Source organism: Stegodyphus dumicola, chromosome 11, assembly GCF_044657685.1.
Source record: "Stegodyphus dumicola isolate Sdum_Otavi_A_Nest chromosome 11, ASM4465768v1".
Taxonomy (NCBI): Eukaryota; Metazoa; Arthropoda; class Arachnida; order Araneae; family Eresidae; genus Stegodyphus; species Stegodyphus dumicola.
Window position 1 is genome coordinate 44,950,701 of NC_140778.1, and position 11,885 is coordinate 44,962,585.

Consider the following 11,885-nt stretch of genomic DNA (forward strand, 5'->3'; position numbering starts at 1 on the left):
ACGATTTTCAGGGGGGCGGGACACTGTGAAAATGATCATGATTCACATCATGATTGAATGGGTTCTCAGTGGTCGAACTTTTAATCAATACTACTACATTCAAGTACTAAAATGTCTTCGTGAAATAATTTGGAACGAAAGGGCCGGAACTGTGGAGTGATGCATGGCTGTTACACCTATATAATGCACCTCACACGGCCCAATTGTCAAGCGGTCCAAATCATTACTGTAATGGAGCATCCTCCTTATTTACCTTATTTGGGTGACCGCGGCTTTGTTTATTTCCTAAAGTTAAAACTTACTTAAAGGATTATCTCGTTCCAGAACTGTTACCAGCAATAGCAGCACCGAAAGCAGAAGGGGAACTACTTTAAAGGTGATGATGTCAAGGAGTACAATGATTTATTGGACCAGTCGTGTTTTTTCCTTGAGTCCCACCTTGCATATTCCAAAAATGGTTCGGTTTGTTTGATTATGGCAAAGCATGCTGTGGTTATTTGTCTAAGGGAAAAGAAACTTCTTTGAGGTCTTTGTAAGACGAACTGGATCTTAGTTACGTTCCACGTCTGAAAAACCCTGAAGACGCCCTTGCAGCCAACCCATCCCGGATTTCTGCGATTTTTTATTATTTCGATATATCAAATCACCTCCGGAGTTTTAACAAATGGGATGTTGTTTATGTGTGTTCTTGAAAAAAAATTGTATGTAGAGTAATTACACAATTTGTTCTGTTTGAAGATGGGATATGTTGTGAGTGGAAAATTCAGATGCGCAGTGACCTGCTAGAGATTCATTTTACTCAGCTTCTTTGTATGCGATCCCATTAAGAAGTGGAATATTTGTGTTGCGTTTTTATACTTAGAAACTGCATTTCACACGAACTATCATCAGTTGAAAGTGATTCTAAATATCTAGTCATGTCAAGTTGAACTTGTTTTTTAGTAAGAGTACTGACTACATTGGCTGTGTTCATGATTCTTTCGTCTTGTGGACAACATGATATTTTCGAGGTTTTCTTAGCATGTTTTCTATTTTTTAATCAGTTCTCTTAAGGCAGGAGTTTTATATGGTTTATGTTCCGCAAATTCCTTGATGTGTGCAGACTGGTGTGTGCAGACTGTGTAATTTATTCGTAAATTCTTCAGTAAAATCATCTAAATTCATTCCTCATATATATGTGATGCAAATGCATCAGGTGTTGTCTAGAGCATTGGCATATAATGCCGAGTTAGTAATAAGGACTCAACCTTGATCTACGCCATTGCCTAATTATGATCCGAAGAAAGTTCATTCATGCTTCCAATATAAGTCGAAGCATAAATACTTTTGATAAAAAAAAAAAAAAAAAAGAAAAGAAAAAAGAAATCAATAACGGCGGGTGTGGAAGCGGTAAATTATTGGTTTATTCGGAGCTGCACTTGAAATACTTGACATATTGGCCCAATGGGTAAGTTCGTATGTTTTCTACCAAGATGTTCTACCATTCGTTGATGTATCCCAAGTTGGGCCTGACGGTTGTGATTCCAGAGAGTGATTTGTGGTTTGAATTATTTTATACTAGGTATTATGATTTGTTAGCTCCGGCCGTTAGATGGCACTCAAAATGTCCTGTCTCTGGAGGTACGTGAAGAACGTAGGTGTTAAGCCTAACAATACAGTAGGTGCACCCCTAATGATTCTGGTTGTATGCACATAAATTTATATGCGTTAATATCGACCGGAATCGTCGGATTTCATACTAGAAACTAAATCTGACGAATGGTAATATAAAGAATTACGGTAAAATTATGATTCACGAACACGAAAATTCCACGAAAATAGAGTATACGGAAAAAGAATTGCTTGAAAAGAAAAAAAAAAGAGATAGTGAAATTTTCCTGTTAGATAATGAATACACTTGAGAAGAATATATAAAAGAACACGGCGCTAACAGCAGCTACAACAAAATTTATTAACAGAACTAAATCTTATTCTCTCGAACATTGAACTGATTGAAAAACTGTTTTTAGTATTAACAGAGAAACATCGGAATCAGTTATAGTAAAATAAAGAAATACAAGTAGATATGACAAACGTGAATCAATTAAAAAAGGCATAACATGTACTCAAAATTACAAAGAAAAGATTTTAATTTACAAACCACGCGTAAACAGATATATAAACAGATGTCTCACGTGAAATTAGAGTGCAGGATAATTTTAGGTATTCTATCTAAATCGACCATATCGGATTTCAATTGTGCTCAGATAAAAATTTCACGTTTAGTAACTAAAATGTATTGCGGCGAATCACCCAAATGACAAAATATTTGGGTTTAGTTTAAAACTAGGTACTATTCACGATAAGAATCGCTAAATGACGTAGAAAGGTTTAATTACTTATTATTTAGCAACTGCTCCCCACACTTTTGTAAGAGGTCAATTATTGATTTGAGAATAGTATAACAAGGGAAATGTGATGTCAAAATCGCGCTCTGGTAGAAAGAATTACAGCTAGACATGTGTTACCAAATCTGACTCCAAGGGGATGTTCGAAAGCCATGACGTCATTTAAAAAAAAATTAAGGTCACGTTAGTAGCGAAACACAAGCTATAGCCAGTCCTTGCATTGATGTAAATGCATATGGGTACACCTTTTCCCCACTTTTAATTATGGGATTGCCAACAGATGTAGCTTTTGAATTTAACCTATTTTATGATCCCGAAAAAAAAAAAAAAAAAAAAGGCAACAGACATGAAACTTTTGAACGAAACAAAAATATGAAGCAACAGAGATTTGAAGCATTTTAAAAGAAAGAATTGAATCTAGAACATGTACATTCCATTTAACTGAACTGATGGATTGCGATATTATTTATTAAATAATACAGATAAATAAATCGCTCAGATCATAATACAGATAAATATTCGCTCTAATAAACAACATAAAGAGAAAAAAATTCGTATCTTATGAAAATTAAAAAAAAAAAAAAAATTGTGAAGAAAGTGTCAACGGCTGCAGCCTACAATACGTTTGCCGAAATTCATGTTTTTTTTGTTTTTTTTGTTTTGTTTGTGCGTGTTAAGATAACGGATCACATATCAGATGCTTATCATAAATATAAGTATATTCTTAAAAGAAATGGTGGATACATCAAATGCTTCTTGTTATGCAGAGTTTGCCCACCAGCGGCCGAGCGGTAATGTCGCTAAACACTGGTAGTTCGGTCCGAGGTTCAAATCCCGCGAACGGGCTGGCTGCATGGGAGTTTTCGTGGTTTTCCCCATGTGCAACGTGTATACGAGCCAGTTTCTCTTAGAAAGTCCTCCCCTTAGGCAGACAGCCCTCGAAGCTTTGCCATAATCACACACACACACACACAAATATGCAGAGTTAAGGTTGACTGTTATATATGCAATAGAAGACAAAGGTTACAATAAATTTACTTTGGCGCAAAAAAAGCATATTCTTAAAAGAAATGGTATATATTTTAAATGTTTCTTGTGTTACAAAAAGTCCCATGCTAAATTATGCAGAATTAATGTTGATTATAATGTATGCCATAAAAGACTGCAACACAGAAAAGGATTTATATGAAAAGGTTTATCCAGTTGTGAACGATTCTTTATGTGAATCATGCTAATAACTCCATAATTCCGGAAAAGACAGAAGTTACAAATGGTAAGTAAATTGTGTTTATAAAAATATTTCTGGTCGTTGTTCTTGGCGCAGGAATCAAAATGAAATGTTCGTTGTTTACTTGATTCAGAAAGTCAAAGAATAGAAGTTTTCTTATAAATTTATTGAAGAAATTAAATTTGAATATAGTAAATAAAAAATAAATTTACACGTTTTGAATAACAATACTGCAGTAAACATCACAAGATGTAAGGTTAAATTCCAGTTATATAACATCGAAAATCAAAGTAAATGTTTGTCTTTTGAAGCATCAAAGAACCAATCCCCCATAGCACAAAACATCCTCAGGATGTCCTATTTAAGTCGCAATATCCCGGAACATACTTAGGATGTCCTAAGGAGGTTGATTCTCAGATGTCCTGAGGAGGTCGTAATTTAACATCCTGAGGATGTCTTATTTAAGTCGCTATGTCCCGGGATATGACAGGATGTCCTGAAGATGTTGATTCTCAGATGTCCTGAGGAGTTTACCAATTTCACATCCTGAGGACATTCATTCTGCATTGTCCGGAGGACTTCCGTTGTCAAACATTTTGAGGATATTTGTTCTCAAATTTACCAGTTTTAATTTTTTGACATTGCACATCTGAAACTTGCACATTATTTTATTTTCCATATGTATTTTACTAAGTTGTTTCTAAATGCTGTACATTAAAAATATTGATATGATTGATGATTTATTCTTGTTATTTTGTTATTAATTTTAACTGCTATTTTTTCTGACGTTTTTAAAAATTTATTTAGTTATGGAAAAGATTTTTTTCAATTGATTAGCATTTTCTAGAATATTTGCAAAATTCTAAATAACATATTTTTTTATAAAAAATGTATAAATTACATGTATAATTAATTACTTACAGATTACAAACCCTACTACAAATATAGGTAAAATTAGATATATATATATTTAATTACGGAAACGATTTTTTTTTTTTTTTAAATTTGGGTATAGAGACATTAGGTATTTTTTTGGAAGCAGGAAACATGAAAAATTAGCAACTGCCTTCGCCGGGAATCGAAGGACGGACCTCTGGAATACCGGCCCAGTGTGCAGAACCACTACACCACGAAGACACGCTAGGTGTGGTGGTGGTGTATTTAATTATGCCAAAGCACACTAGGGCTATCTGCCTAAGGGGAGGGATGTCTTCGTGGAAGACTTTCTAAGGGAAAGTGGCTCGTATACACGTTACACGTGGGGAAAACCACGAAAACACCCATGCAGCCAGCCCGTTCGCGGGATTCGAACCTCGGATCGCACTACCAGGGTTCAGCGACTTTACCGCTCGGCCGCTGGTGGGCCGAAGACACGCTAGGAAAGCGGGAGAAATACCTTATATTACTTCTCTTTTTAAAGGCCGACTTTTTTTTAAGGGGATCCAATCACTAAATCCTGGGTGTGGATATACCTCATCCAACACCTTTTTAGTTCGGGCGCCACGGTAGAGACATTAGAACTTTTTTGGGAAGCCGTAGAGGTGAAAAATTAGCAACCGCCTTCGCCGGGAATCGAACCACGGACCTCTGAAATACCGGCCCAGCGTGCAGAACTATTACACCACGAAGGCACGCTAGGAAAGCGGGAGAAATACCTCATAAGAAAAATTTTTTCCCTCTAATTACAGGACAGAAAATGTTTTTCAATCGCGCGATCTGTTATTGATATTGAATTACAGTCGTGCGATAATTTCGCAGTAAAGATACATCTCTGATGACTATCCAAGATTCTAGAAACTTTGGTCTTATATAGAGATGGTCGTCTTATAGAAATAATGCTTAATATCAATATTTATTTATTATCTCAGAACTATTGGTCACTTTCAGAAGTGGTCGTTTGAGAGGCGATATTCTATATATTTATTTACTGATACTCTCAGATGCCAAAATTTGTTTATATTCTCAGAAACATTGGATGGAAGGTGGTCGTCCCATACATGCAAAATTTTACATTTCATTAAAAATGAATTCGGCGTTATTTAACTATTTCCCTATTAATTAATTAATTAGATAAAGAAAAAAATTAGGAAATAGTACTGTTTATTACGGAATAATGTAGGAAGTTCTTCAGAACTATATTCTTTCGCGTCATTTCACATTGTATCCGGCAAACTACTAGTTCCTCGTATTCTTCCGCAAATCCGTAAACATCTGTCTGATTTGAAACGAAATCCAAAATGGCTGCGCCATGAGGTTAACTTGTATGGATATTTTTTGTTGCATGAAAGGTAAGTTCAATTGCAATACTTGTATGTTTACTTTTTTTGCTTTTCGAATTTATGTCATTTTGACAGTTAAATGTTTCACAGCTTTATGAATTGTTACCATTCTGTCGTGAATTACGTGTATCTCAATGGCTGGCTGTCTTTTCAAATATCTAATTTGCCCTGCTATCCAAATGTTTATGACTGAATTTTTTTTAGTCTAGTTTATGCATTCAGTTTCAAAATAATATGTGTGATCAGATTGCTTATTATTTTATTGCAGCAATAAATTTATGTTAAATAGTTTGAACAATTGTATAAAAATAAGAGTTTGCATTGTTTTGTCCAAAATATGTATGGTTGAAACGTTATCTTAATCTAGTTTGTAATTCAAGTTTTTTTGGGGGTACTGTTCTGTTATTGGGACCAGAATCGGAAATGTATGAACCTGTGTTCGTAAGTATGTGCATAGATGTGTATATGTAGACACACAAACATACAAATATACAAGCATACATAAATACATTTCTGAACCCGGTCCTGATAACAGAACAGTACCTTTTTTTAATCTTTTTTGAATATTTTATAAAAGGATTAAGCATTTTTCAAACTGCATATCATTTTAAGATTCGACTTGCAGGAGGAAGACAAAATATGATCATTCAATCAAATGCTTATGAATGCTTTTATCATTTTCTCATAAATATTGTTTGCATTTTTATTGTATTTTAGATACTTTAGTTATGTAAAGTGAACATGAGAATATTAGGAAAGCTGAAGAATATGAATAGCTACCATAATACATGTATTTTTTCATCGAGCCCATTGTTTTAGAAACCAATGCACCATTATTATATGCTGGCTTATTTTATAGTTATATGCAGTTTAATTTTATGTTCATGTTACTGTAGTATTGTCATTATAGTAAAAGTATTGATAATTTTTGTTGAATCTTGCAAGTTGCCTAACATTCAGAATTATTACTACCGAATTTTACTGATAGGTTTTTTCGAGTTGACATAATCTGTCTGATAAATAAAATAAACTGGTGTTTAAATTATATGCATTTCTCTTAATGTTTCATTGAAAGTGAGATGGAAATATAAATGCTATCCAGAAAAGTGAATTCTTTTTGCCTGAAATAACAAATTGTGCTAAATGATTAATGTTTATATCATTTTAGAAATGTCAATATTAAAGTTTCTCCTCCTTCTCTTCTTTGATTTTGAAATAATTTATAATAAAATAATATATGCATAAGTGTAATTAATGTAAAGTGTCATTCAATAATATAATTTATTTTTACTGATATTTTTATATTTCTTATCTGGGTTTTCTTTTGGTGTTAGAAGTAGGAAAAGACTGTAATGTTTTAATTAAGGAAATAATTAAAACATTACAGTTTTTTAAATAACACAGTTACAGTAATGTTTATTGAAGCAATCAGTACTGTGTCATTGCCAGTGATTGAATAATGTTAAAATGCATTGTTCATAAGGAAATCTTTGTGTTATAGATTTTATTTTGACACAAGCTGAAATTTGAATTATTAGGAAGCACTTTGAAAACTCGAATTATTTCCTGAATCATTAATCAGGCCAATATATAACATACAAATTTTCATACAAAATTATTTCTTTGAGCATATTATAAAGAGCCCATTTAATTTTATTATTTGTACAAATTTTGGACAAAAGTAGCATGTAACAGTTAAAGATTTATTGAAGCCTACTTGTTACTTGTGGTAACAAAGAAGTGTGAAAGATATTGCCACATTAGCGAACATGACGATCATTGATGCTTAGTTTAGAAATTTAATAATATATTGAGAAATGCTGGGAACTTTCAGAAGTAGACATTTTGGAAATGATGGGCTTGATAAGAAATTTGCATGGTTTTATTATTTATTCTTTAGTTAAGAATGGATTTTAGATGTTCATGTGAAAGAATTCTCTTTAATTATATGTGAAAGAATTGTTAAAGTTTGGCATTTAAAAAAAATGAATTAATAATATGCAATTATCTTTTTATTATACATATATTATTATATATTTCTAATGCACTATGTAAATGTCAGTGCTAAACAATTGAGATACTATTTTCGGGGCAATCTTTTCTTATACATGAAAAATTCTGATACTTTCTTATCATCTGCCCTCACAGCTTCAACTTATGCTAAAACAGCAAGAGTATGCACACAATAATAGCAAACTATGAATATGCATACCACACACATGTATTTACATGCTTTATATTTAATCTTTATTTCTGAATAGTATTCCATTGGATGAAAAATATGTGAATATTGACCCAATATATATATTTTTGTGTGTGTGCATCCTAAAATTTCTTGTTTCTTATAAAGTGCTTATTTGAATTACTACTTGTGAACAGAGCAGTAGATATGAACCGTAAACTAACCATTTTGCCAATTTTCACAGCTTCGCAGATAGTCAGAAAGCACCAAAATTTGTAATAATCTTAAGTTTAAATGATGTTCTATACTTTTGTGTTAATTTTTCTATTCTATTAATTCTATTACTGTGTTATCAAACTTTCTGCAGGAATTTCAACTGGTTAAGATGTTATTACCATGTGGAGAAGAATTTGGTTTTCAAGCTAGAAAAAAATTGCAGCTGAAGGATTTTGTAGAAGGTCAGTCAAACTGGTTTTAGTTAATTATAATTTAATTTTGGGTGAAGAATTCTCAAATTTATTTATCATAAGTGTCTAAAGGTCTTCTAAATTAAATTCTGCTTGTTTTTGAAATTTTTCATGACATTCATTCTTTGATTACTATTATTTATTTTTTTTTTAATTTACTAACTTATGTCCAGGCACATAATGTTGCATTTAATGCCATACCTTAAATATTGTAAAATGTTAAAATAATACATTTCACTTAAAAATGTGGTTGTGACAGTAAATTTTCTGTTACATTTAATCATATCTATAAATATTGGTATACGTCATTTTTCAATAATCTGTATATTATTTTGTGCATTTCTTTTACATCCAAGATCTGGCATATGACTTGCTTTTCAAACTGATAACATGGTGTAATAATGTAATCTAATGGTTAAAGTTTACTATGGAACGGGCCAAATTTAATAAATTATTCTTTGATAGAAATTTATTCATGTGTTCAGTGTGTCTCATCTCTTTAAATTGCTAAAGTAAATTTTATGTACTTGCATTTAGGAATTTTGACTGTATCAGAGTAATTTTCAGTTATTATAACATGCAAAGGAAAAAATTCATTCATAGCTCCGTATTTAAAATTAGTTAATTAAAGTCCTTAATAAAGAGGGACGTTTTGTTGTTTTTAATGTCGATAGAGTTTAATTCAAAAATATGCCACATTAAGGGTTACTTTTTAACTTAATTTAAAATTTTCATTACTTTAACATGTCCAATAATTGTTATTTTAACTCCGATATTGTAATAATATCAAAATTCCTTACTTTTTGATAGGTAATCCAAATGTAAAACAAGAAAAGAAAAAATTAAAATCTAGAAGTATATTTATTTCATACCTCTAACAAATAAAAACAACACAAGCACTTTTTACTGTCTATCTGCATAGTGTGGCATGTCCCGTAAGACTGAGATTTGTATGGTCAAATCCATGTTTCAGTTAAAGGAAAATGCATGCACAGTCTTCTGATTTTCCCTTCGATTAAGGTATATACTAGCATAAGAAATATATTAGTTAATGCAGTGTTATACATCAATATTTATAGGCAATTATTGTGGCTATGTTTATTATAATTTTGTTCACCGTAATGGCTGGAGTGCCTAAACCATCATGCTGTGTAAACAAAACTCAAATCTTCATCTCTGCATACTGCTCCACTAGTGTTTAAACCACTGAAATGGTGATTATGGTAGAACATCTTTGGTAAAAATTTACTCTACTGTAACCCTTGGCGAATCGTTTCTTTTTTTCATATCAAGATCGGCACCAATTTCAAGGTGGCCGCTACACAAAACCAAAATAAGAAGTCAAAGACATACACAAACTCTGTGTCCATGTACACATCAACCTATTAAAACGAACTGCACAAACTGGGCATTGTACACTGCCTTAACTTTGTCCATGTACACATTGATCTATTTTCACTTTAAGAAAATCAGAAAGTTAAAAATATCATAGTTACCAGAAAAAATTCACCACTGTCTTAACATACAGACAACCAAAAATACACAAACAGAGAGGAATAAGTTACCAAAAATACATATTTCCTAACATAAAAACATTAAACAACAAATCTTCTAACAAAAATTAACACACAGAGACAAAAAAATAAATGAAACGTCATTTTTTTCACGTACCTTTTTTTTCACATGCATATGTTTAGGCTTCCCACCACCATCCTCCAGGTAAGCAATTCAATTCAATTTTTCGTCTCTTAGTCACCTCAGACATACTCAAACGATGGTACCCACACCAAAATAATAAATAGCATGTTCAAAATACAAGACCATACCACTTCCGTGCAACCAAACACAGCAATTGAAAAGAATGGTAAGAACCAAAAACCTGGGACCGTACAAAAGGTTTACTATTAAAAAAAGTAGCTCAAAATAAATTTATCACAACACGTTGGCAATATTTGAAATAACTCCTTTTTATTGACAAAAAAAAAGTTTTTTTTTTTTTTCCTAAAGGCTACTTTCGCCAACATTATCAACATTAGGGTTACTGAAAAACTTATTTGACGCAATGGGCTTCCACATTTCACAAACAACCACTTTGCGATTTTTTTTCAGACAGAAACCAAGGTGTACCATACAGTAAAGATTAGCCACATGTTCATTTACTACTGTTACAAGTACTTCTTTGGTAAATTTCTGCGGTTAAATTCAAAAGTTTAAAATTGCATTAACATGATCAGATTCAGAGTCATAGCTAGGGTTTTCAGCGCTCAGGGACAACTGAAGATTTCGCACCCCCTACTGCTTGCCAAGGATGGAAAACATTTAATTCTAAAATGTTCTAACATCAGTTTGGCACCCCTTGGATTCTGCACCTGGGGACAGATGCCCCTCTAGCTATGCCCCTGATCAGATTTTATTTTCTGCACGTAGCTAACAATTACATATGTGTTGTCAGATAAATGTTACCAGATGCAGTTAATTATTTTTTACTTGCCAATCTCATGAGGCAAGTTTTTTTTGCTCCTGCAAGACTTTACTTTGTGTTGCAAAATAAATTCATTCTCACTCTTTTTGGACTTGCCTACACATTAAATTTAAAATAGTTTTATGAATAGGTAAGATGTGATTATCATAATTTTGTTTCTCTCTTTATCTTGGCAACTTTATATGTTGATTCAGTATCCAGGTTACCTACCAGTGGCTGATTGATAAAACTGCTCATATGTTCAGCTGGTGGTTTGAGTTTATTTTCTGACATAAAAAATTTTAAAAGGCATCCCCCATGTTTATTTTACTATAATCGAAAAATCAATTAATTGCTACTCTGTTTATAGGTATTAAATGTTAAAATATTTTAAATGCTTCCTTTAATTTGCATTGTAATAGTCATTTGTTTAAATTTAATTATGAATTATATTCACATATAGTAATTGTGAGTGTTTTTTTTTTATTTTAGGTGCTGTGAAAGGCAATGACAGCGATCCGATTTATCAAGAGTTCTTATATACATAAGAATACATGGATATAAGATTGTTTTTCATGAATTCAAATAAAATGTGATAAATTGGATTAATAAAAACTATTTTGAATTTTGAAAAGTGTTTTTCCTCTGTTAATCATAATATAGTGCCATAAATTTCTGAATGTGTTTATTTTTCATCCAAATAAATAGCTTTACAAAAATTTGTCATATTAATAGATATTGCATAATTTAGCATTATTATAAATATTAATTATAGCAGATTTAGCTGAACTACCTTTTTAGTCTCTCTGCAGATGAAGTCACAAAGGTAAGTGGTTAGATATTTTTCTGTATTCCCCATTAAGTAATTTTATCTGGTAAAT

At 32.0% G+C, this 11,885-nt stretch overlaps 1 long non-coding RNA gene across 1 annotated transcript; it reads left to right on the forward strand.

Moving 5' to 3' along the window:
• The first annotated feature begins 5,811 nt into the window (after positions 1-5,811).
• LOC146993920 (uncharacterized) lies at positions 5,812-11,634 on the forward strand. Its single transcript, XR_015043925.1, has 3 exons — positions 5,812-5,903; positions 8,444-8,534; positions 11,497-11,634. It is a non-coding gene; the product is annotated as an uncharacterized LOC146993920 (long non-coding RNA).
• Positions 11,635-11,885: the final 251 nt, after the last annotated feature.